At 46.7% G+C, this 21662-nt stretch overlaps 1 protein-coding gene across 1 annotated transcript in view; it reads right to left on the minus strand.

Moving 5' to 3' along the window:
• The window catches only part of SAMD3 (sterile alpha motif domain containing 3), a 101820-nt gene extending 80425 nt beyond the window's left edge, over nucleotides 1-21395 (minus strand). The window contains exon 1 of the mRNA XM_030556296.1: nucleotides 21195-21395. The gene's annotated coding sequence lies outside the window, so the exon portion shown is untranslated. The remainder of the gene's footprint in view (nucleotides 1-21194) is intronic.
• Nucleotides 21396-21662: the final 267 nt, after the last annotated feature.

Consider the following 21662-nt stretch of genomic DNA (forward strand, 5'->3'; position numbering starts at 1 on the left):
TTATCATGGCATAAGAACACACCAGTGACATATCAGGCTGATTTAGTTTTGAGGAAATTTGTGAAAGTGGAGAGGAAAAAAACAAAAACCACAGAACATATAATGAATATTTTTTTTACAACTTGGACTTTGAGGAAGCTATTTTGTCAGATAACAATGTTATTTCTTAGATTGGCCCAATGGTTTACATTCCTTTGAAAAGAGGAGACACAAACTTCCAAATGGGTACAATGTGTGCTCCAGTATGAAACATTTAAAAAGTAGTGCAAATCTAAGACTAGAATTTGACTCAATTGGTGGGGAAGTAGGGGAGAGGGAGGCAGCACAGTCACAAAAGGGAGTTCAGGATAGAAAAAAAAAAAGTATGTTGTGAGTGTCAACTCCCAGGAGTTTGGAGAAAATTCTAGACAATGGTACAGCTAAGGCCAAGTCTACATTATAAACTGTTGCTGGCATACCTGTGTATATCACGGGTGTAAAGAGCTGTGATTTGTGACTCAACATAGCTGTGCTGGCAAAAGTCCTTAGAATGGAGTCTTGCCAGTATAGCTTATTTTGCTCTGGGGGGGAGGAGCTGTGCTAGAACAAGTTATACCAGCAAAAGGCAGTTCTGTTGGTATAGTTGCGTCCACACAAACAGCACTTTGCCAGCATATTATACTCATTTAGTGACAGCAGAAAGCACTCAGTGTAGACACAGCCTAAGATATTTGGCAGAATTCTATTTTTACTTTTTTACAATTTTGACAGATAATATTGATGCTCCTTATTAAGTATTTTTTTTTCAATTTTTATGATTTAAATTTTCACAGTTCCACAAACTGATGAGTTTTAAGACTTTTTTAATTTTTATATTTTAAATTTTCATTGTTCCATTAAATTATGGGGTTGTTCAGATAATTATTTAATGATAGCAGACATTGAGATTCAAAATTTTAAACCTTTACAAAACATTAAAACACAGCTCCTCAACATCATGTCAAAATAGACAAAGTAAATATCCTTAAATCAACAATTCATATCTGTTTTTCCTATTCATTCACTAGTATCTTTTTAGCCAAACTGAAAAATCTAAATCACTAGATTTTGACCAATAAATTCTCAAGCAACATTTTTCTTACTTTGCCTATATGTAAATTTCTGTCCCCAATGGAAATATGTTTTCGTCAGTTTGTCTGTGTGTAGTGAAATACACATTTACCAATAAAAAATCTAATTCTTCCAATCCGAGATATAGAGAAAGTTCTTTACTGTCCCCTTTGTAATGCTGCTCTCTGCTCTCCTGGGCTGCAGGGTGTACCTAATATTAAGATGTATCTAATGCTAAAGATTTTCAGTGATGGTGCACCATTTTGATTTAAGAAAAGAAGGCAGATTCATGAAACTAAGTATAGCTCTATCTGGGAAAGCCATGGAGCCAATTTAAAAAGCACAGTCTGAATACCAGTTGGTGACTTTGAAACATTCCCCTAAAAATTGTAAATATTTTTAAGAAGTTAAAAATTCATACAGCTTCCGCATCCCTTTTTTTAAAAGAATCTACATAATATTTTGGCATCTCATATCTTACTGCCAACTCATCCAATAATAAAAATCAGCTGTTACATATTTTATCCCCTGATCTCAAAGCAGTTTACAAAAGCAAAGTAAGGTCATGGCTACACTTGCAGACGTAGAGCGCTTTGAGTTAAACCAGCCTTCATAAAGCACAGGAGGGAAAGCGCTGCAGTCTGTCCACACTGACAGCTTCAAGTGCACTGGCATGGCCACATTTGCAGCACTGGCAGCGGCACTGGGAGTGGTGCATTTTGGGCAGCTATCCCAACATGCAAGTGACTGCAACGTGCTTTTAAAATGGGAGGAGTGGGGTGGAGTGTGACAGGGAGTGTGTTGTGTGCACGTGGGGGAAGAGTGAGTGAGTTTTGGGGCGGGGCTGAGAGCATGTCAGCATGCTATCTTGTAAATTCAGACAGCAGCAGACCCCGTTGTCTTCCCCTCCTCGCTCTCTCTCACACAGCATTCCACAGTAATGGCTTGCATGCCAGCTGTCAGAAATGGAGCTTTGAAAGGGCATTTCCACATTCTTACAGGAGTTCAAAACAATGACAAGAGTGGCCACTTGATTTAAGGGGATTATGGGATGTTTCCGGAAGCCAATCAGAGCACAGTAACCCAACACCTTGTTCAAGCTGAAGCCCAGGAGTTGTAGCCGAGGCGCAGCAAACGTTATTCCTCTCACCGAGGTGGAGTACCAGCAGTGCTGTAGCCGTGGAGACAGAACGCTCTATGTTCCTTGCCAGTGTGGACGGGAAGTGAGCTACTGCGCCCGGGGCTTCTTTATTGCACTGTAACTCGCAAGTGTAGCCAAGTCCTAAATTATTGATCTCCATTTTACAAAAGAAAACAGTATCATACAGTTTATGGGTACACTGATGCCTAACTGGAATGTATGTTAATGTCAGTGCAGTCAGAGTTAAAGTTTGGCATTATAATACAATGGTGAGAAATGTGATATGCGTGTGTGTGTGTGAGCGCACGTACATAACATTTATAGAAAGGTGGAATCTGTCACTGAAAGTGGGAAATGTGATGAGTGAGAGTAAAGCATGATAAAAAAGTATACCTTAACTAGATATTCTCTTGTTCCAGTCTAAGATCTTCTGATGAAAGGAAGATAGGAACAATACCATCTTAAATATGGTTGCATGTTTGCACCATGAGGAGCACTTCACTGTGTGGGCCAACTTTTAAAAGCATACACAGAAACTTTTGTTGCCAAAAGTAGCCACGACAAAAACAAAATCCCAACAACAACAACTTGCTGACATTCTTCAGGCATATGCTAACATAGCATTCCATTACAAGCTCACAGAAACTTGTGAATGCAGAATATCATTGGAATTCTGATTCCCTACTTCAAGCAGAAGCACTCTTTAAAATATCAATACCATATAATCTCAGGAAGAGTCACTGATTCAGAACAGAAGAATTTTACAGATTAGGAAAGAAAAAACTGCATCAAGTGGTCTATCCACAGTGAATGTTCCATACATTTTAACAGACCGCATCATATAACTTCCTCTGTTGCTAGACATAATTCACTTTACATTTGGTACTAAACACGCATGTCCAGAGCCTCCCGCTGCCCTTTAACCAATGCATACACACACACCCCGAGCCTCTCATTGCCCATTAACAACGTTCTCCAATAATCCAGATAAAGATTAGAAGGAACTCTGAATTTAAATTAGGCAAGTTAAAAAGTCAAGCCATTGACACAGTTCAGCAGCATACCAAAATACATCATGCCATTCAATACTTATAATTTGAGTAACACATAAACAACAATAATGGTTGCTTCCATTGTGCCTCTTTTTGATTCACTAAAAACATTATGTCGAAAAAGGATGTTATAACTGAACACATTTATTTTACTACACAGTTGGAAATACTTAAGGCTACTGAGACCTAAAATAAATGTGCACAAAAAGGGGTATGTAAGGCTATCTCTACACTATAGACCTTACAACGGCACAGCTGTACTGCTGCAGCTGTTCCGCTGTAAGGTCTTCCATGGGGCCCCTCTATGCTGACGAGAGAGTGCTCCCATCGCAATAATTCAAACCCCCCCCCCCTCAAGCTGCAGTAGCTATGTGGGCAGGAAACCTCTCCCGCTCACATAAGCACTGTCCACACCAATGCTTCAGTCAGTGAAACTTATGTTGGTCAGAGGTGCTAGTGTAGACATAACCTAAGACAAAAACAGTTTGGGAACCAGTATTCTAGAGAACTGCCTACTGCACTGTCTTCTATCTTCAGTACTTCTGCATCACATACATTTTTGAACAAGTAACCAGAAAAGCAGTGTTAACCTTATGATATAGGGCTTGCCTACACAGTTTTTGTACTAAAATAGCTAAGCAGTGTTTCTAAATTGACCAGTGCTTGAGTCCTTAAAAAAAGTAGTGCAGGAACGCATGTCCAATACTATCACTCATAAGTGATAGCAATGCAAAGTGGGGCAGCTTTTTCTCAATTTGGGAGCCCCAGGAGCCCCATGGCAGCAGGTTCCGCACTGCCCCCATTTTACTCTGTACACCTTGACGCCACCTATCAGGGGCTACACTGTGCTCCGACAACCTCACAGGCTCCCCCACTGGTGCTCGCCAATCCATCAGCAGCATCAGCCTCCAGGCAACTCCCTGGTGCATCTCAGAAATGGGCCGAAGATCCTCCCTCTTCCTCCACTCCATCCCGGGGCGGACAGAATGAGAGGAACGTACCTCCAACGCACTGTTAAAACTCAGCTCTACCCAGAGCCAATGAGGATAGTATCACAGAGCCTCTGCAGCGCGGGGATGGGTATAAACCATTCAGCCTCCTTATCATAAGTGATAGCATCAGACCTACCGGAACAGTGGTTCAGAATGTTCTGGCACAACTCAAGCCCTGAAATCAATTTGAGTATCTTTTTTTTACTACTAAAGCTGTGTCCGTGCACTGATTTAACTATGGCAATTTTTAAACCAATAAAGTTAAATCAGTACAAAAATTATATGTAGATTAGCCCTTACAGAACAGTTCTGTAAAAAAACTAAGCCTTCCTTATTGTAATGTTTGTTCACACACCAAGAAAGTTGCGCACATACATACAATACAAGCCTTTGTTCTAAAGCACCTCTGATATCTAATGAACACTTACCAAAATATGTTCTTGTCACCTTTGATGTGGGGAACCACACCTATTTCTTAACAGGTGCATTCAGAGTAGTCTCTTTTGACTTCAAAGTCACATGTGTGAAGGTTTGCTGAACCAGGCCCTAGATGGAAATTTCAAGTGCTCATCACTATCTATGCACTGTAGCAAACACCACCACTTTAGGCTGTTTCACATACATTTGTTGTGTATTCACTATGGGTAATGAATAAGAGGAAAACATTTTATTCTCAATTCTGAAAGGAAACTTTCCACTCCAGCAACCTGTACGCTGAACCAGACAGAGGCAAGATCAGGAGGAATGATTATTATCTACGTTAGTATGAGCGGGAAACTATTTACTCCTGACTGAAGCCATGTCTACATCTACAGTTTTGCAGCGCTGGTTGTTACAGCTGTATTAGTACAGCTGTATAGGGCCAGCGCTGCAGAGTGTCCACACTTACAGCAACCAGCGCTGCAAGTGTTGTTAGATGTGGCCACACTGCAGCGCTGTTGGGAGTGATGCATTGTGGGCGGCTATCCCACAGAGCACCTCGTCCCATAGCGGCGCTGGGGCTTGTGGGAAGGGGAAGGAAGTGTGATTGTCTTTCCGCTTCCTGTTCCTGTTCCAACGGCCAGCGTTGCTTTGGTACACATGCGGAGCAGTGTGGCAGCATTGTGACTGTACAGCGCTTTTTCTGCATTATCTTTCAAAAATGGATCCTCAGCTACTGAATACCTTATTAATGACTATTGCCAGCACATCTCGCCTGGCTGTGGAGCTATTCCTTCAGCTGCTAAATGTGAGTGAGAGTGACATTGAGGAGTCAGACGATGATATTGAATCGCATCAATGTGCAGACAGTACATTGCTAGTGGCAGTAACAGACGTGCTCAGCTCCATGGACCGGCGCGTTTGGGCTCGGGAAACCAGCACTGAGTGGTGGGATCACATCGTCCTGCAATCATGGGATGACGAGCAGTAGCTGCAGAACTTTCGGATGAGAAAAGCCACTTTCATGGCACTTTCTGATGATCTCGCCCCTAACCTGCAGCGCATGAACACGAGATTTAGAGATGCCCTTTCTGTGGAGAAGCGGGTGGCTATTGCAATCTGGAAGCTGGCAACTCCAGACTGTTTCCGATCGGTGGCGAACCAGTTCGGAGTGGGAAAGTCCACCGTTGGAATGGTGCTGATGCAAGTTTGCAGGGCCATTAATCGAACACTGACAAGAAGAACCGTGACTCTTGGGAATGTGCAGGACATTTTAGATGGCTTTGCAGAAATGGGGTTCCCTAACTGTGGAGGGGCAGTAGATGGGATGCATATTCCTATTATTTCTCCACCCCACCTGGCATCAGAGTATGTTAATCGCAAGGGGTACTTCTCCGTGGTTCTGCAAGCGCTTGTGGATCACCGTGGGCATTTCACTGACATTTACTCTGGATGGCCTGGAAAGGTGCACGATGCACGCATATTTAGGAACAGTGCCCTGTTCAGGAGGCTTAGGGCCGGGACCTTTTTCCCAGATCACAAGATAACAGTAGGGGACGTGGAAATGCCCATTGTGATTCTTGGAGACCCCGCTTACCCATTAATGCCATGGCTCATGAAACCATATACAGGGAAGCTTGACAGGAGCAAGGAACGGTTCAACTACAGGTTGAGCCGGTGCAGAAGGACTGTAAAGCGTGCTTTTGGCCGTTTGAAAACTCGCTGGCACAGTCTCTATGGGAAGCTAGATTTGATGGAAAGCAGCATAACCGCTGTTATATCCGCGTGCTGCACCCTCCATAATATTTGTGAAGGGAAGGGTGAAAGGTTCAGTGAGGAATGGACCTCCGAGGTTAGACGCTTGGAGAATGAGTTTGCTCAGCCACAGAGCAGGGCTAAGAGGGAGGCCCAGGAAAGGGCTTCAAGGATTAGGGATGCTTTAAGGGAGCAATTTGATGCTGAGAGCCAGCAGTAATGTTTGATGCATGTGATGTGCTTTGCTGTACCTTGCTGTGTATTATTTACCATTTCTAGCACCAATGAAACGTATTGAAAGAAATACAAACCAAAAAATTTTATTTATCATACAGTAAAAAACATGCAAGGGGGTATGGGTGGTTCACAGTACATTAAGAGGTTTTAATATGTCCTATTTTACTCAATTGTCACTGTCTGCTGCAAGTCACCATTACTCTGCTGCAGAATGATGGGGGTGGAGTGCACTGGGTAAGAATTATAGATATCTTGGTTAGTAGGTGATCTTATAGGTGTTGGGGGCAGCTGGTGATAATAAGGAACTGGCTGCTGCAGAAAGCTGTTTTGCGGATATACAGGGGGACAAGGAAGAGGGCTTTGGGAGGGCTGTGAGTTATCACGGTATATATTTGTCTGCATGGCTACAAGAGACTCAAAACACTTGGTTTGGCGAGACAGGAAGCTCATCATCTGCCTGGCTATTTTTTTGGCAGACAATTCCTTTCTCCTGCTTTCTCTCTGCCTCCATTCACGTACAGTATTTCTCCATTCCTCAGTCTTTATACTTTCCCTGTTGTAGTGGTTCAGAACGGTCTTGATCAATTCCTCTTTTGATTTCCTAGGATTGCGCCTCAAGTTCTGTAATCTACGTGAGGCCGGTGATACAGCTGCATTATTCGAGTTCCCTAGAAAAAATAGAGATAGAAACATGTAATACACAGGGGCATCATTGTTTATTATCAAATTTTGAAGGACATTTGAAACTTTAGGTAGCATCCCTCTCACATACCTCACATAACACTGTAGAGGTCAAGAAAGCTAAGTCATGGCGAGCAATGGGGTAAGTGCTTTTGCTAAAATTTCTCCCATGTTAGTGGGGTGCCTTGGTTCCTGCTTGGAGTGTTGGCTGGGGGAACAGCAGATCACACCGCGGGGCTGAGTGCCTGCTTGGGAGGGGGGGTGGGGGAACACCAGATCACATCGCGGGCCAGGGTGCCTGCTTGGAGGGAGGACTGGGGGAACACCAGATCACACCGCGGGGCTGAGTGCCTGCTTGGAAGGGGGGCTGGGGGAACAACAGAGCACACCGCGGGCCAGGGTGCCTGCTTGGAGGGAGGGCTGGGGGAACACCAGATCACACCGCGGGCCAGGGTGCCTGCTTGGAGGGAGGACTGGGGGAACACCAGATCACACCGCGGGGCTGAGTGCCTGCTTGGAAGGGGGGCTGGGGGAACAACAGAGCACACCGCGGGCCAGGGTGCCTGCTTGGAGGGAGGGCTGGGGGAACAACAGAGCACACCGCGGGGCTGAGTGCCTGCTTGGAGGGAGGGCTGGGGAAACAACAGATCACACCGCAGGGCTGAGTGCCTGCTTGGAAGGGGGGCTGGGGGAACACCAGATCACACCGCGGGCCAGGGTGCCTGCTTGGAGGGAGGGCTGGGGGAACACCAGATCACACCGCGGGGCTGAGTGCCTGCTTGGAAGGGGGGCTGGGGGAACAACAGAGCACACCGCGGGGCAGGGTGCCTGCTTGGAAGGGGGGCTGGGGGAACACCAGATCACACCGCGGGGCTGGGTGCCTGCTTGGAAGGGGGGCTGGGGGAACAACAGAGCACACCGCGTGGATGCCTACATGCTGGGAAGGGGGAGGGGGGGGAAACAGAGCGCCTTGGGCTGGGGAGCCGCGAATCTGGCTCCCTGCCCTCAATTATCCCTAAACTATCAACCGGCTTTCATACTGCCAGACATATCACTGCTGCGTGTTACCTGGGAAGAGAGGGAGTGTCTTCTACAGGAATGTGGATACCGTCCTGGCCCCTATGCAGCTTGCCTGTGTGCAGCCTTGGTCCCTCCACCCCTCGCTGCACAGTGGATCAGACAAGTTAGCCTGACCGGGACAGGGACCACGGTGGCTCTCCCTATAAACTTGAGAAAGCACATTGCCCAAGATCTAGCTGCAACTTTTCAAGAGATTACTCAGGCAGATTACACAGATGTCATAGATCACATCAATGGGCTATTCCACGTTTAGGCATGCATACAGGCAGCCATAATGAAAATCCTCCTCTCCCAAAACATTGCAATCTACTTACCACGAGCACGATCCTCAGCTTCCTCCTCAACGTCCGCTTCCAGCTGCTGCGACTGGCTAGTCTCCTCAGGGCTGGAGAAGAGCTCCTGGCTGCCTGTGTCCTGAGACTCCGGGGTGTCTCCCTCCATGCCAGTAGCATCACTGTATTCATCCTCTACACCATCCCCCACTTCTCCCTGCTCTGAACTCTCCATCATGTTCCTAGGATTCACGGTGGGGTCACACCCAAGTATGGCATCCAGTTCCTTGTAAAACCTGCAGGTTGTGGGGGCAGGTCCTGAGCGTCGATTTCCCTCATGGGCTTTGCAGTATGCACTCCTCAGCTCCTTAATTTAGACTCTGCATTGCAAGGCGTCCCGTTCGTGGCCCCTTCTCATCATGGACTGCGATATCTGACCATAGATATCATAGTTTCTCCTTCTGGAGCGCACTGTGTTTGAACAGCCTCATCTCCCCACACACTAATTAGATCCTGCAGCTCTGCATTGGTCCATGCTGGGGCTCGTTTGGTGCGTGGAGGCATGGTCGCTGAATGATTGATTGATTAATTGCACTCCACGCCTGGCTGAGCAAACAGGAAGGGGATTTTTTAAATTTCCCGGGGCATTTAAAGGAGGGGTCAGGTGAGCACAGGGCAGAGGAGTTTTCTTGATTACCAGAGAGGTATCCTCAGGTATGCTGGGATACCTGCTTATTCCACGGAGGTCAAGAAAAGCGCTGGTAAGTGTCTACACTTGATTACCAGCGCTGGATCACCAGCGCTGGATCCTCTACACCTGAGACAAAACGGGAGTACGGCCAGCGCTGCAAACAGGGAGTTGCAGCGCTGGTGATGCCCTGCAGATGTGTACACCTCCTAAGTTGCAGCGCTGTAACCCCCTCACCAGCGCTGCAACTTTGTGATGTAGACAAGCCCTGAGAGGACATACAGAGAGGTCGAAGAAGAAAACTTGCTCTTGACCTTGCTCAGAAGTAGAGAAAACATCAACACATTCCTGATTATCAGAAGGAGAATGACTGTTCAAAAAAACAAAAACAAAAACAGAAAACAAATCCCACAAATGTGGTCTCAGCAAGAAGAGCAAGCCAGATAACCCCTTATAAATCTTAAACAGCGTTAAGGGCCATATCAAGGCTACTGAATACATCTGATTATAAAGTTTGAAAGCAGACACATTGCAAACTGCTGCAGGATTTATTCTGAAGAAGATTATGTTAAAATATAGCCTTCTTCTTCAACAGATCTGCTTTTCCATATATATATAGAGAGAGAGTCATAGTTTCCAGTATCAAACTTTTTAAAAACTACTTTATTTTTGTTAGCTGGCTCGTCCCTACAGTGCTATTTGAAAGGGAGCAATCCTGATTCAAAAGCCAAAAGAACAACACTAAGGGCTTGTCTGCACTGGCCATGTACAGCGCTGAATGAACTACACCCTTCTACACCAATATTCCAGTCATGAAGCAAGTCTGTTAACCTCTCTGTGCTTCAGTTTTCCTCATCTGTAAAATCAGCATAAATACTGTCTCCCACCCTCTATCTGTCTTGTCTACTTAGGCCCCAATCATGCAAACACACGTGCTTAACTTTAGTACCATGAATAGTCATCTCAGGCTACTAAAGTTAAGCATGCATGTTAAAACGTTTAGGATCAGGGATTGTAAGCTGTTTGTTCCTACTATGTGTTCGTGCCATGTCATTGTACAATGGAGACCTGACCTAAGTTTGAGATTCCAGGTGGTACCATAATGCACAATATAAATTTGCTTTAGGACTGCATACTTAATAATTAGTACTCAAACTGCAGTAAAAACAGGCATATTGCCCCTCTGCACAAACATCTGTTCTACAATGCAGGAACTGAGCATATAGCCACCTGATTCAATTTGCTCCTGCTTTATTCTATATAGATTCTTATATCACATGCATCATTCCATGGTTTAAACAAAGAGGTAGTATGCCCATCATGAGGCAGTCTTAATCAGCAATCCCTTGAGGTTAAGGATGATCTCTTTCACAGGTTTTATTTTTCATGGGTCCTTTGGTGACTGAGAAGTCCGATCCCTGAGCCACAGGCTTGTTGGCAGACATTGCAGGTGGTGTTGGAAGACAGGGTTGGGTCACAATTGCTGTGTGACAGTTATCTTTCCTTTCTTTTCTGGCGTTTTTCTGCAACCAGGACAAGGCAATTTTCCTCAAAAGTGGACGGTTCCTCTCTGACAAGTCTTCGCTAGTTATCCCTGTCCTGGGCTGCTGTCTCCCAGCGTGAGGTGTCAATGCCACATCTCTTGATGTTTACCCTGAGGGTGTCTTTTAACGCGTTTCTTTTGGACTCCTTGTTTCCTTTCTCCTTTGGTAAGTTGGGCGTACAGGAGTTGTTTCAGTAAGCATATATCAGGCGTGAGCACACAGTGCCCGCTCCAACTCAGCTGGTGCTGGATAATCAGGGCCTCAACACTGAAGATGTTGGCCTCTGTGAGGACACTGACATTAGTGTGATGATCCCCTCATTTTATGTTGAGGATCTTTCAAAGTGCTAGTGTTGGCATTCCAGGTTTTTCATGTGTTTTTTATATGTCACCCAACTCCCCTAGCCATAGAGGAAAGTTGGCATTACCACCACTTTATAAACTAAAAGTCTAGGATTTGTTCTGATGCAGTGATTGTTGAACACCTGGTGAGACAGTTTGCCAAAAGCAAGGTTGGTGCAGCAGATTCTGTGCTGAATCTCGACATCTATGTCTGCCCTCTGTGAGAGATGGTTGCCAAAATAGGCAAAGTATTCTACATTTTCCAGTTCTTCTTTATCAATGTAGATCTTCCTTGCTCGATCTGATGATTGACTGGGGAGTGACTGGTGGAGAACTTTTGTTTTGCCGATATTCATCAAGGTTTTTCCCCCACTTTGAATTTTAGGGTACAAAAAGTGGAGACCTGCATGAACACTTTTAAGCTTAATTACTAGCTTAAATCTGGTACACTGCCACCTGCCAGAATTTAGTGTCTGGCACACTTTTTGTTCCCCCAAAACCTTCCCTGGGGAACCCAGACCCAAACCCCTTAGGTCTTAAAACAAGGAGAAATTAACCATCTCCCTCCTTTTCCCCCCAGACTTTCCCCTCCCTGGGTTGCCTTGAGAGGCTTCACACTCATCCAAACTCCCTGGATCTTAAAACAAGGAGGAATTAACCATCCCTCCTCCTTTCCCCCCACCAATCCCTGGTGAGTTCAGATTCAATCCCTTGGATTTTAAAACAAGGAAAAATCAATCAAGTTCTTAAAAAGAAAGCTTTTAATTAAAGAAAGAAAAAAAGTTAAAGTTATCTCTGTAAAATCAGGATGGAAAATGCTTTACAGGGTACTCAGATTCATATAGACCAGAGGGGGACCCCCTGCCCGCAGTCTTAGATTCAAAGTTACAGCAAACAGAGGTAAAAATCCTTCCAGCAAAAAGACACATTTACAAGTCAAGAAAACAAACATAAGACTAATCCACCTTGCCTCGCTATTACTTACAATTTTGAAACATGAAAGACTGATTCAGAAAGATTGGGAAAGCCTGGGTGTACGTCTGGTCCCTCTTAGCCCCAAGAAAGAACAACAAACAAAACAAAAAGCACAAACAAAGACTTCCCTCCACCAAGATTTGAAAGTATCTTGTCCCCCTATTGGTCCTCTGGTCAGGTGTCAGCCAGGTTCACTGAGCTTCTTAACCCTTTACAGATAAAACAGACATTAACCCTTAACTATCTGTTTATGACACCGATGTTCAGAGTTAGCACAAAGCTTTCGTAAACTTCAGAGAAGCAATTAAAGGGCTGTTTGTAGATCCTCCTTTTAGTGTGTAACTACAGCAGAGTCATCTGCACACTGGAGTTCAGTTATTGTTGCCGATATTACTTTAGTTCTGGCATAGAGACGAGAAAGGTTGAAGAGGTTGCTGTCAGTCTGATATTGGATGCCTGTGGTAGACTGTCTTGGGTTAGTGTTTTCACTGCTAGGAAACTGAAGACAAGGGTGGATGCCAGTACACAGCCTTATTTTACGCCAGTTTGGATTACAAAGGGCTCAGAGCTGGAGCAACTGCACAGGACAGAGGTAATCATCTGTCATGGAGGAGTCTTACAAAGGTGACACATTTGCTTGGTTAGCCAAACTCTGACATGATTTTCCACAGAGCCTCACAGTTGACAGAGTCGAAGGCTTTGGTCAGATCGATAAAGGCCCCATACTGCTTCTGGTGGTGTTCTTGACATTTTTTCTGGACCTGCTTGGCTGCAAAAATCATGTTGGTGGTACCTCATGATAGTCTGAAGCCAAAATGGGACTCTGGAAGTACTTCCTCTGCAAGAGGGAGCAGGTGATTCAGTAAGATTATAGCAACAATCTTCCCAGCGATGAAGAAGAGGGCAATGCCTCAATGGTTGCCACAGTCGGCCCTGTCTGCCTTTTTGAAAATGGTGACGATGTTAGCATTATGTAAATCAGCAGGGATTATTTCGGTGCACCAGATTTTGAGGAGCAGCAAGTGCAAGTGAAGCTTGTTAGTCAGTGTTTCTCCCCACCACTTTCAGTATTTCAGATGGTATGCCACCAGGACTTGGTGCTTTATTGTTCTTCATTTGTTTAATTGCTTTGCAGACCTCCTCAGGTGTTGGTGGGTTGGCAAGGGTTTCCCAGATTGGGTGCTGAGGGATGGAGTCTCCGACGTCGACAGTCACAGTCAATTCTCAATTTAGAAGCTTTTGGTAGTGTTCCTTCCAGCACTCTTTGATGGATTTGTTATCTTTAAGAAGAGTACTACCATCTTCGGATCTCAGAGGTGTGAGGCCAGGGTCTTTGTGTCACAAAAAAAGCTCCACAGATCTTGTCTGTCAGCGAATGTTTGGATTTATTTTGCTTTGTCCGCCCATCATTTGTTTTTGATTTCTCAGATCCTCCTTTGAACTTCAGCTTTAAGCTGATGGAAAGAGCTCTGCTTCTGACTGGATTGGTTGGTTTTGCCATTCACAGAAAGATTTTCTCTTCTGGTCCAAAAGGGCAGTAATCTTAGTGTTGTTGTCAAACCAGTCCTGATGGTGGCGGGTAGCAAGGCTGATGAATTTCTCGCAAGCCTCATGGATGGTCTCTTTTAGGGCTTCCCAGTCCTCTTCAACACTTGTGTTGTCATTTCCAGGTGTGCATTTGGTCAATATTTCACTGATGAGTGTTTGGAAGTTCTCTTGCAGCACTGAGGATTGAACTCTTTAGATGTTGTATTGCCGTCTGTGTGATCTGGATTGCTTTCTATGTTTCAGCGCAATCCTAATGGACATGACTGACCTCACCAGGCACTGGTCAGTCCAGCAATCATTGGCTCCTCTCATGACACGGGTGATTTGAAAATCTCTTAGATCCTGTGTTCTTATAATGACATAGCCTAGGAGGTGCCACTGTTCTGAGTGTGGGTGTTGCCAAGTTGTTTGTACTTGTTGCTTTTTCTGAAGATTGTGTTTGTGATCACAAGGTTGTACTCTGCACATTTCCTGAATAGAAGGATGCCACTGGAATTGGTCTTGCCCACTCCTTCCTTCCTTCCCAATGGTGCTATTCCATACATTAGAATCTCAGCCAACTCTTATGTTAAAGTCCCCTAAAAGGATTATCTTATCTGTTTTTAGAATGGATGACAAAATTTTATCAAGGTCAGTATAAAAGGATTCTTTCTGTTCTTCTTCAGCATCAAGTGCTGGTGCATATGCACTGATGACAGTGGAAAATGACTTACTGACCAACTGGATGCGCGGGGTCATAAGGCACTCGTTGATGCCGATGGGAAGCTCAGTCAGGTGGTTGACTAGAAGGTCCTTGATTGCAAAGCCAACACTGTGTAGTCACCTGTTGCTTGCTGGTTTTCTTTTCCAGAAGGAAGTGTAACTGCTGTCCTCTTCCCTCAAGTGGCCTTTATCTGTACATCTTGTTTTGCTGAGAGCAGCAACGTTGACGTTATACTTCGAGGGATCTCGGGCAACAATTGCTGTTCTGTGATTGGGTCTTTCACTTTTTGATTCATCTAGTAAGGTACGGACATTCCAAGTTGCAAGAAACATTTTTGTTTTTCAACCACATTGGGGGTTAGCCCTCTGAATGCGGTTATCCAGTCAGGTATGGTGGGATAGCCTATGTTTGGGGCACCTTTTCTAGTGCCTTCCCCATATGGGGTGAGAAGAGGGGTTCCTAAAAAGGCCTGCTCAGATACGCCCGCTGCTGCCAAAAATGCCCCCCTATCCCAGTCCTGGGGCACATGACAACCATCTTGAGTCACCGCCTGCTTGTGTGTCTGTGATAGGGACTCCTGGTGATCACTTCACCTGTCCCATCACCACTCACTCATCGCCACACCACTCACCCATCCCATCACACGCCTACCCACATCGCTACTCTTATGGGTAGGCATGGGGGAAAAGTTCTTCCTCTGAAAGAAGCCTATGTTTGATTAGTTTAATGTGGAGGAGCTGCTGCACACCAGCAGCCACGTAAATCTTGGTGGAAGAGGCACCTGTGTCCAGTGGCAAGGGGGTCCAAGACAACCGAGAGTTTCTTCGCCACTACAGCATTTGTCCACCTTCACAGCCATTGAGAGGTGATCCTGCTTCATCCACCTGTTCTGCCGTTGAGGTCTTATACTAGGGTGCGTTGGGCTGCACTTTGTCTGGTACCTCGCCTTCGATCTTACTGCCATGAGAGTCCCTGCCAGGTGGTGGAGAAACTTAGGGTCTTAAGTACATGTAAGTTTCTCCACCACGTCAAGGTGACAGCCCCAAGAGAAGTAATATATTACTAAATGGATTTCATCTAGTAAACTTCTATCAACAATAATATCTAGGTGCTCTTTGCACGCATTTTTATGAGAGATAAAAATAGATATAAAAATTTTATTAAAGCTAATGTTAAAAAAATTATATAATACATAGGTTGAGAAAACAGTGTCTGCACATCTGGATATAGTGCTTAGATAATCCACAAATACAAAGTTAGTTTTTAATAGTCATATGATACACAGAGTCTATAATCAGCAATAACCCAAATTTAGGTGACTAGATTAACAATACAGTTTAGATATTAGAATCCAAATACTCAAGTACATCATTCATGAAAAGTTGTCCTGAGATTTGGTTGTGGACAGCAACATATATCAATGAGTGGAGATTGTCCCTCAGTAATTGAAAATTTGGTTAGTTGTCCATTTAGAAAATGCAATCCATAAGGAAAGTATTTGTTACTTTCCTGACTGCGCTTTTCATCGGCACTCCAGCTCATCCCTCCTGGTATTGCCGATGGCCAGTGATGTGTTGTATCTAGATGTCCCTCAACCACCTGATGACATCCGACACCATGAGTTGCCGCATCAGCTGAATGTAGCATTGACCGATTCCGCATTCTCTCAGCACTCGCTCGTTACTGGGGTCCTATGCACCTACGTGCATGTGTCTGGGAACCCTTAGCTCTCAAGGTTTTGGCCAGAGGGTCATATTTCTCTACCTTTTGAGCTCAGGTATCATGGAAAGCTGGGGTCCTGTTCTCGAACAGCACTGTGATGTCCATGCTACTGGAGGAACATAGCTCTCCTCTTCCCTCAGGATCCCTTACTTATAAGGTGGGACACCACCAACCAATTAAGTAAGCACTTGCATGAAGTGATTAATCTTGCACTATGTCCAGAAGGTAGCAGAATTTGGACTCTACCTGATAGCTGATGGTAGCAAGTTCCACTGCCATGAGCCTGTCACTGAAAAGGCTCTCATCAGCATTTATGGGGTATACCATGATCTCCATCAACTAAGGCTGTGTCCTTGAAACAGCCAGTCAACAGTGTTCAAACATTTGTTCAACAGGACCCAGGACGGTACAGACAGTGCAGAGTGCGCCAAGCAATAAGACCAGCCTACTAAAATTCTGGAATCTCCCCCAACATTTGAAACCATATAATGCATAGGAAAAGAGTCAAGAGTGAAAGGGAAGAAATCAAAGAGAAACTGAAATGAAACCACTACTGTCACCAATAAAACAAAACAATCATAGCACCACAACCAATCTCACCAGTCAGCACAAACACCTTCTATTTGCATCTCTAAAGCATTCTGTTCAGTTGAGAATTGACTATTCCACACTTGGGAAAATGTACACATTAATTATGTGTTCATCTATGACAGTCAACCTGGTACATTATTTTTACTTAATCAATGCCAAATAATTTGGACCATGTTGTAACCTGATTTTTTCCTTCAAAGCTTTTCAACCACAGTGTGCAATGCATATAAACATTGCCAAATCTCTTTCTGAAAATGAGTAGACTGTCAAGTACTGGAAAATAAATAAATTACTGTTCTCAGCTGCACTACAATGTGTCTGTTTTCTGAAGAATTTCTAAATAAAGCTACCTCATTATACTTAGGGCTGGTCTACACTGAAACATACATTGGTATAGCTATGTCCCTCAGAGGTGTGAAAAATACACACCCCTGAAAGATGTAACTATGCCAACCTAACCCCCAGGCTAGATATTGCTAGGTTGACAGAAGAATTCTTCCATTGATCTAGCTACTGTCTCTCAAGATGAATTAACTACAGCAGAGGTAGGCAACTTATGGCACGGGTGCCGAAGGCGGCACACGAGCTGATTTTCAGTGGCACTCGCAATGCCTGGGTCCTGGCCACTGGTCCGGGGGGCTCTGCATTTCATTTAATTTTAAATGAAGCTTCTTACTCATTTAAAAAACCTTATTTACTTTAAATACAAGGACAGTTTAGTTATATATTATAGACTTGTAGAAAGAGACCTTCTAAAAACATTAAAACGTATTACTGGCACACGAAACCTTAAATCAGAGTGAATGAATGAAGATTCGGCACACCACTTCTGAAAGGTTGCCGACCCCTGAACTACAGCAATGGGAGAACTCCTTCTGTGGCTACACTGAAGCATTACAGTGGTGAACAACAACAGTCCAGCTGCGCTGCGGTAGAGTTTTAAGTGTAGACATAAGCTTAGGGATTGTCCACACTGGCAATTTACAGCATTGCACCATTCATGCTCACGGGTGTGAAAAAACACATTTTTTAGAGCGCTGTGAGCTCTCTCCCAGCACTCTGCCATGACCACATAAGCCATGTTAAAGCCACACAAGCCACATTAGGCGTTGCCAGTGTAGACTAGCCCTTAAAGCTACCTCATTATTGAGGTAGTTTTACACAAAAGCTTGGGCTTGGTTCTCTGCTTTGCACCTTATGTCATCATTTACAAAGTGGGTGTAATGTGTAACTATTCTGATTTGATAGTGTTTTTGCACTCACTTTTATTGGTGTAAGTGACATGATCAGGTGCAAAGCACTGGAAAATCAGGTCTTTAATTTATTTATGTCAGTGGGAATAGCTGAATCTAGGACAGTACCTGGCCCAGAATTTTCATTTACACTGCAGCAATCTAGGCATTAAGGAATCAGATATGGGTTCCAGATTTCTTAACATTTAAAGAAAGCAAATCAAGCAGCCAACCATTTAGATCTATGCAAGGCCATTTACCCCTTTTTAACTTGTGTTCCCCAGAGACCACCTTTTCCCTTTCTTAAAGCAGTTCCACTTTATTTCTTCTATTTGGATTGGTCTACACAAAGCAAAAAAGGAGGCTTTTAGAAAAATATTAAGCTGTAACACCATTTTTCAAAGAGATGGTATGTTTAGAAGCAACACTTGTGGTCAAGGTTACGTGGTGAGATAAGCAAAAGTCTCTCCCAAAGAACCAGATGCACAAAATACGCCAGATGAGCCCTAAATGCAATTCAGAGGGAAAACGTGCCATCAACCACTTTGCACTTCACTGCCAGCCAAGGCTCTCAAAGCGCTTTCCACACAGTGCATGTATCTTCTACTCCTGGGGGAATTCTGCGCCATTGCGCAATGCAGAATTTTGCAGAAATTAATGTGCACACAGAATTTCCTTTCCCCCACAGATATGGGCTGCAGTGCTGCTAGCCACCACTGGACCTTGCAGAGCCCAGCTTGCAAACAGAAGACTGCTACGGAGAGAGAAAAGAAGCTAGAGGGTTCCTGGAAGCTGCAGTTCCCAGCATGCCCTCAGGGAAGGAGAGGGCTGCGTGCAGGAAAATCCATGCAAGCCTGGGATCGAGCATCAGGCTGTTTCTACCTCTGGATCCCTGGACTCGTGGGGGACAGGTGTCTGGGTAAGTAGGGATCCCACGGCTGAGCTCTGGTGGGGACAACGGGGTGTGGGTATCTGGCTGGGGGGCCCATGGTTGGGCTCTGGGGAGGAGAGTATTTGGATGTTCTGGTGGGGGTGATGGCCCGCAGGTGGGCTTGGGGGGAGGGGATGGGTTGTGAGTGTCTGGCCTCCCAGTTGGGCTGGGAGGGGGTAGGAGGGCAAAAAAAGACAGGAAGTGGGTTATCATAGGGGTTTCTTTAGCTCTCTACTCCTGGGGGAATTTTTGTGTGTGTCTGTATTGTTACAGACCTACTTGCTGACAGATATTTTGAAATCAATTATCAAAATAATTGAAACTAGCGTAATTATATAGTGTTATTTTGACAAAAAATTGCAGAATTTTAAAATATTGTGTGCAAAATTTTTATTTTTTTGGCGCACAACAAGGATGCCAACTTTCTACTTGCTCATAACCGAATACCCTTGCACCACTCCCTGTCCTGTCCCTTCCCTGAGGCCGTGCCCATCTCCCGCCTCTTCTCTGAGACCTCATCCCCTGCTCACTCCATCCCTCCACTCCTTCTGTCACTCATTCTCCCCACTCTAACTCACTCACTCATTTTCACTGAGCTGGCTCAGGGGGTTGGGGTGCAGAAGGGGGTGAGGGCTCTGGCTGGGCCTGTGGGCTCCTGGGTGGGGCCAGAAATGAGGAGCTCAGAGTGCAGGAGGGGGCTCCAGGCTAAGGCAATAGGTTGAGATGCAAGAGGGAGTGAGGGATTCACAGGGCCGCCCAGAAGGGGGGGCAAGTGGGGCAATTTGCCCCAGGCCCCGCAGGGGCCACCATGATAGTTTTTCAGGACCCCTGGACCTGGGTCCTTCACTCGTTCCGGGGGCCCCGGAATACTCTCACAGGGCCTGGGCCCCCGGAGCTTCTTCCGCTCTGGGTCTTCGGCGGTGGAGGGTCCTTCCACCCCGGGGTGGAAGGACCCCCTACCGCCGAATTACCACCGAAGTGGGACCCGCCACTGAAGTGCCGGGTCTTCGGTGGTAATTCAACAGCGGGGGGCCACCACCGTGGGTCTTCGGGGCACTTCAGCGGGCAGGCCAGAGCAGAAGGACCACCTGCCACTGAATTACCGCCAAAGCGGGGCCCCCCCACTGTCGAAGACTGCAGACCCCCTGAATCCTTTGGGCGGCCCTAGGGCTTCAGCTGGGGGTTGGGCCAGGGATGAGAGGTTTGGGGTGCAGGAGGTTGCTCCAGGCTAGGATTGAGGGGTTCAGAGGGTGGGAGAGGGATCAGGGCTGGGGTTGGGGAAAGGGAGGGGATGAGGGGTGCAGGCTCTGGGTGGCATTTACCTCAAGCAGCTCCCAGGAGCAGGGGTGTGTCCCCCCTCCAGCTCCTACGCGGAAGTGCGGCCAAGTAGTTCTGCGCTCTGCCCCATCCGCAGGTGCCACCCCCACAGCTCCCATTGGCCACGGTTCCTAGCCAGTGGGAGCTGTGGGGTGGTGCTTGGGGCAGGGGCAGTGTGCAGAGCCCCCTGGCTGCCCCTATGTGGAGAAGCCAGAGGGGGGACATGCTGGCTGCTTCCTGGGAGCCGCACAGCACAGGGGCTAGCAGGGAGCCTGCCAGCCCCACTGTGTGGTGCTGCCAAACAGATAGTCAATGGCCCAGTCAGCAGTACTGACTGGAGCCGTCAGGATCCCTTTTCCACCTCGTGTTCTGGTCACAACCCCGACACCTGATCACCCTAGTGCCGAACGCCCCCTGGAGTCATCTTCGAACAAAGGTGAGCAGGCAGCAAACTGCACAGGGGGTGGGCACACCAGGGCCTAGAGAAGCCAAACCCCAGAACAGCAGGACATCAGGCCACCCTATTCTGCACACCCCGCTTAGGTGGGGGGCAAGGGCAGGGCGGCTCACTCCACAGGCCGCGCCCCGGGCCGCGTTCAGCCAGGCAGCCCAGGAGCCCGAGCCCGAGCCCGCCCCGCGGCCCAGCTCAGAAGAGCAGCAGAGCCACGGGCAGGTGAACCCGGGACACCGCACCGCAGAAGGCAGCAGCGAAGGCTTCAGCTCGCAACCGCCCCTCTCCCCACCAGCTCCGGCTCCGGCCGCTCCCTCTGCCCTGCCTTTGGGCTCAGCGGGACCGGAGCCAGGGCTCTGCAAGGCGAGCTGCGGCCCGGCCCTGCTGCCAGCCAGCTCTGCCCGAGTGCTACTTGCACCGGCCCCGCATTACCTGCCCCGCTCAGCCGAGGACTGTCCCGAGCAAACTTCATACAAAGCTGCCTTTGCCTTTCCTCCAGGGCGGCGCTTCCCCTTCCGGTGCGGGGGCTGGCTCTCAGCCGCGGTGGCAGCAGGACTCCGGCTTGGGAGCTGTGCAGGAGCCCCCGCCCCAGTGCTAGGGGGAGTGGGAGGGGACAGGGAAAGGGGTGGGTCGCTGGCTGCCGTGGGTGCTTTTTCCAAAGCAAAACTGGTTCGTTTGCTGGGTTCAACCCGCAGCACGTTCCTAGGGAGGAGAAAACAACAGCGGCCACAAGCTACAAACACCCCCTCCCCGGCTGCTGCCGCTGGCTCCGCCCTGGTGCATTTCTGGGCCGGGGCAACATCTTCTGAGTGGGGCTCTCAAGCCCCCAGCAAGATGTGGCCCGTGGCTTTCTGCTGCTGCTCCTCTGAGCTAGACAATCCGGTGGAACATTTCTGGTTC

Source organism: Gopherus evgoodei, chromosome 3 (assembly GCF_007399415.2).
Source record: "Gopherus evgoodei ecotype Sinaloan lineage chromosome 3, rGopEvg1_v1.p, whole genome shotgun sequence".
NCBI lineage: Eukaryota > Metazoa > Chordata > Testudines > Testudinidae > Gopherus > Gopherus evgoodei.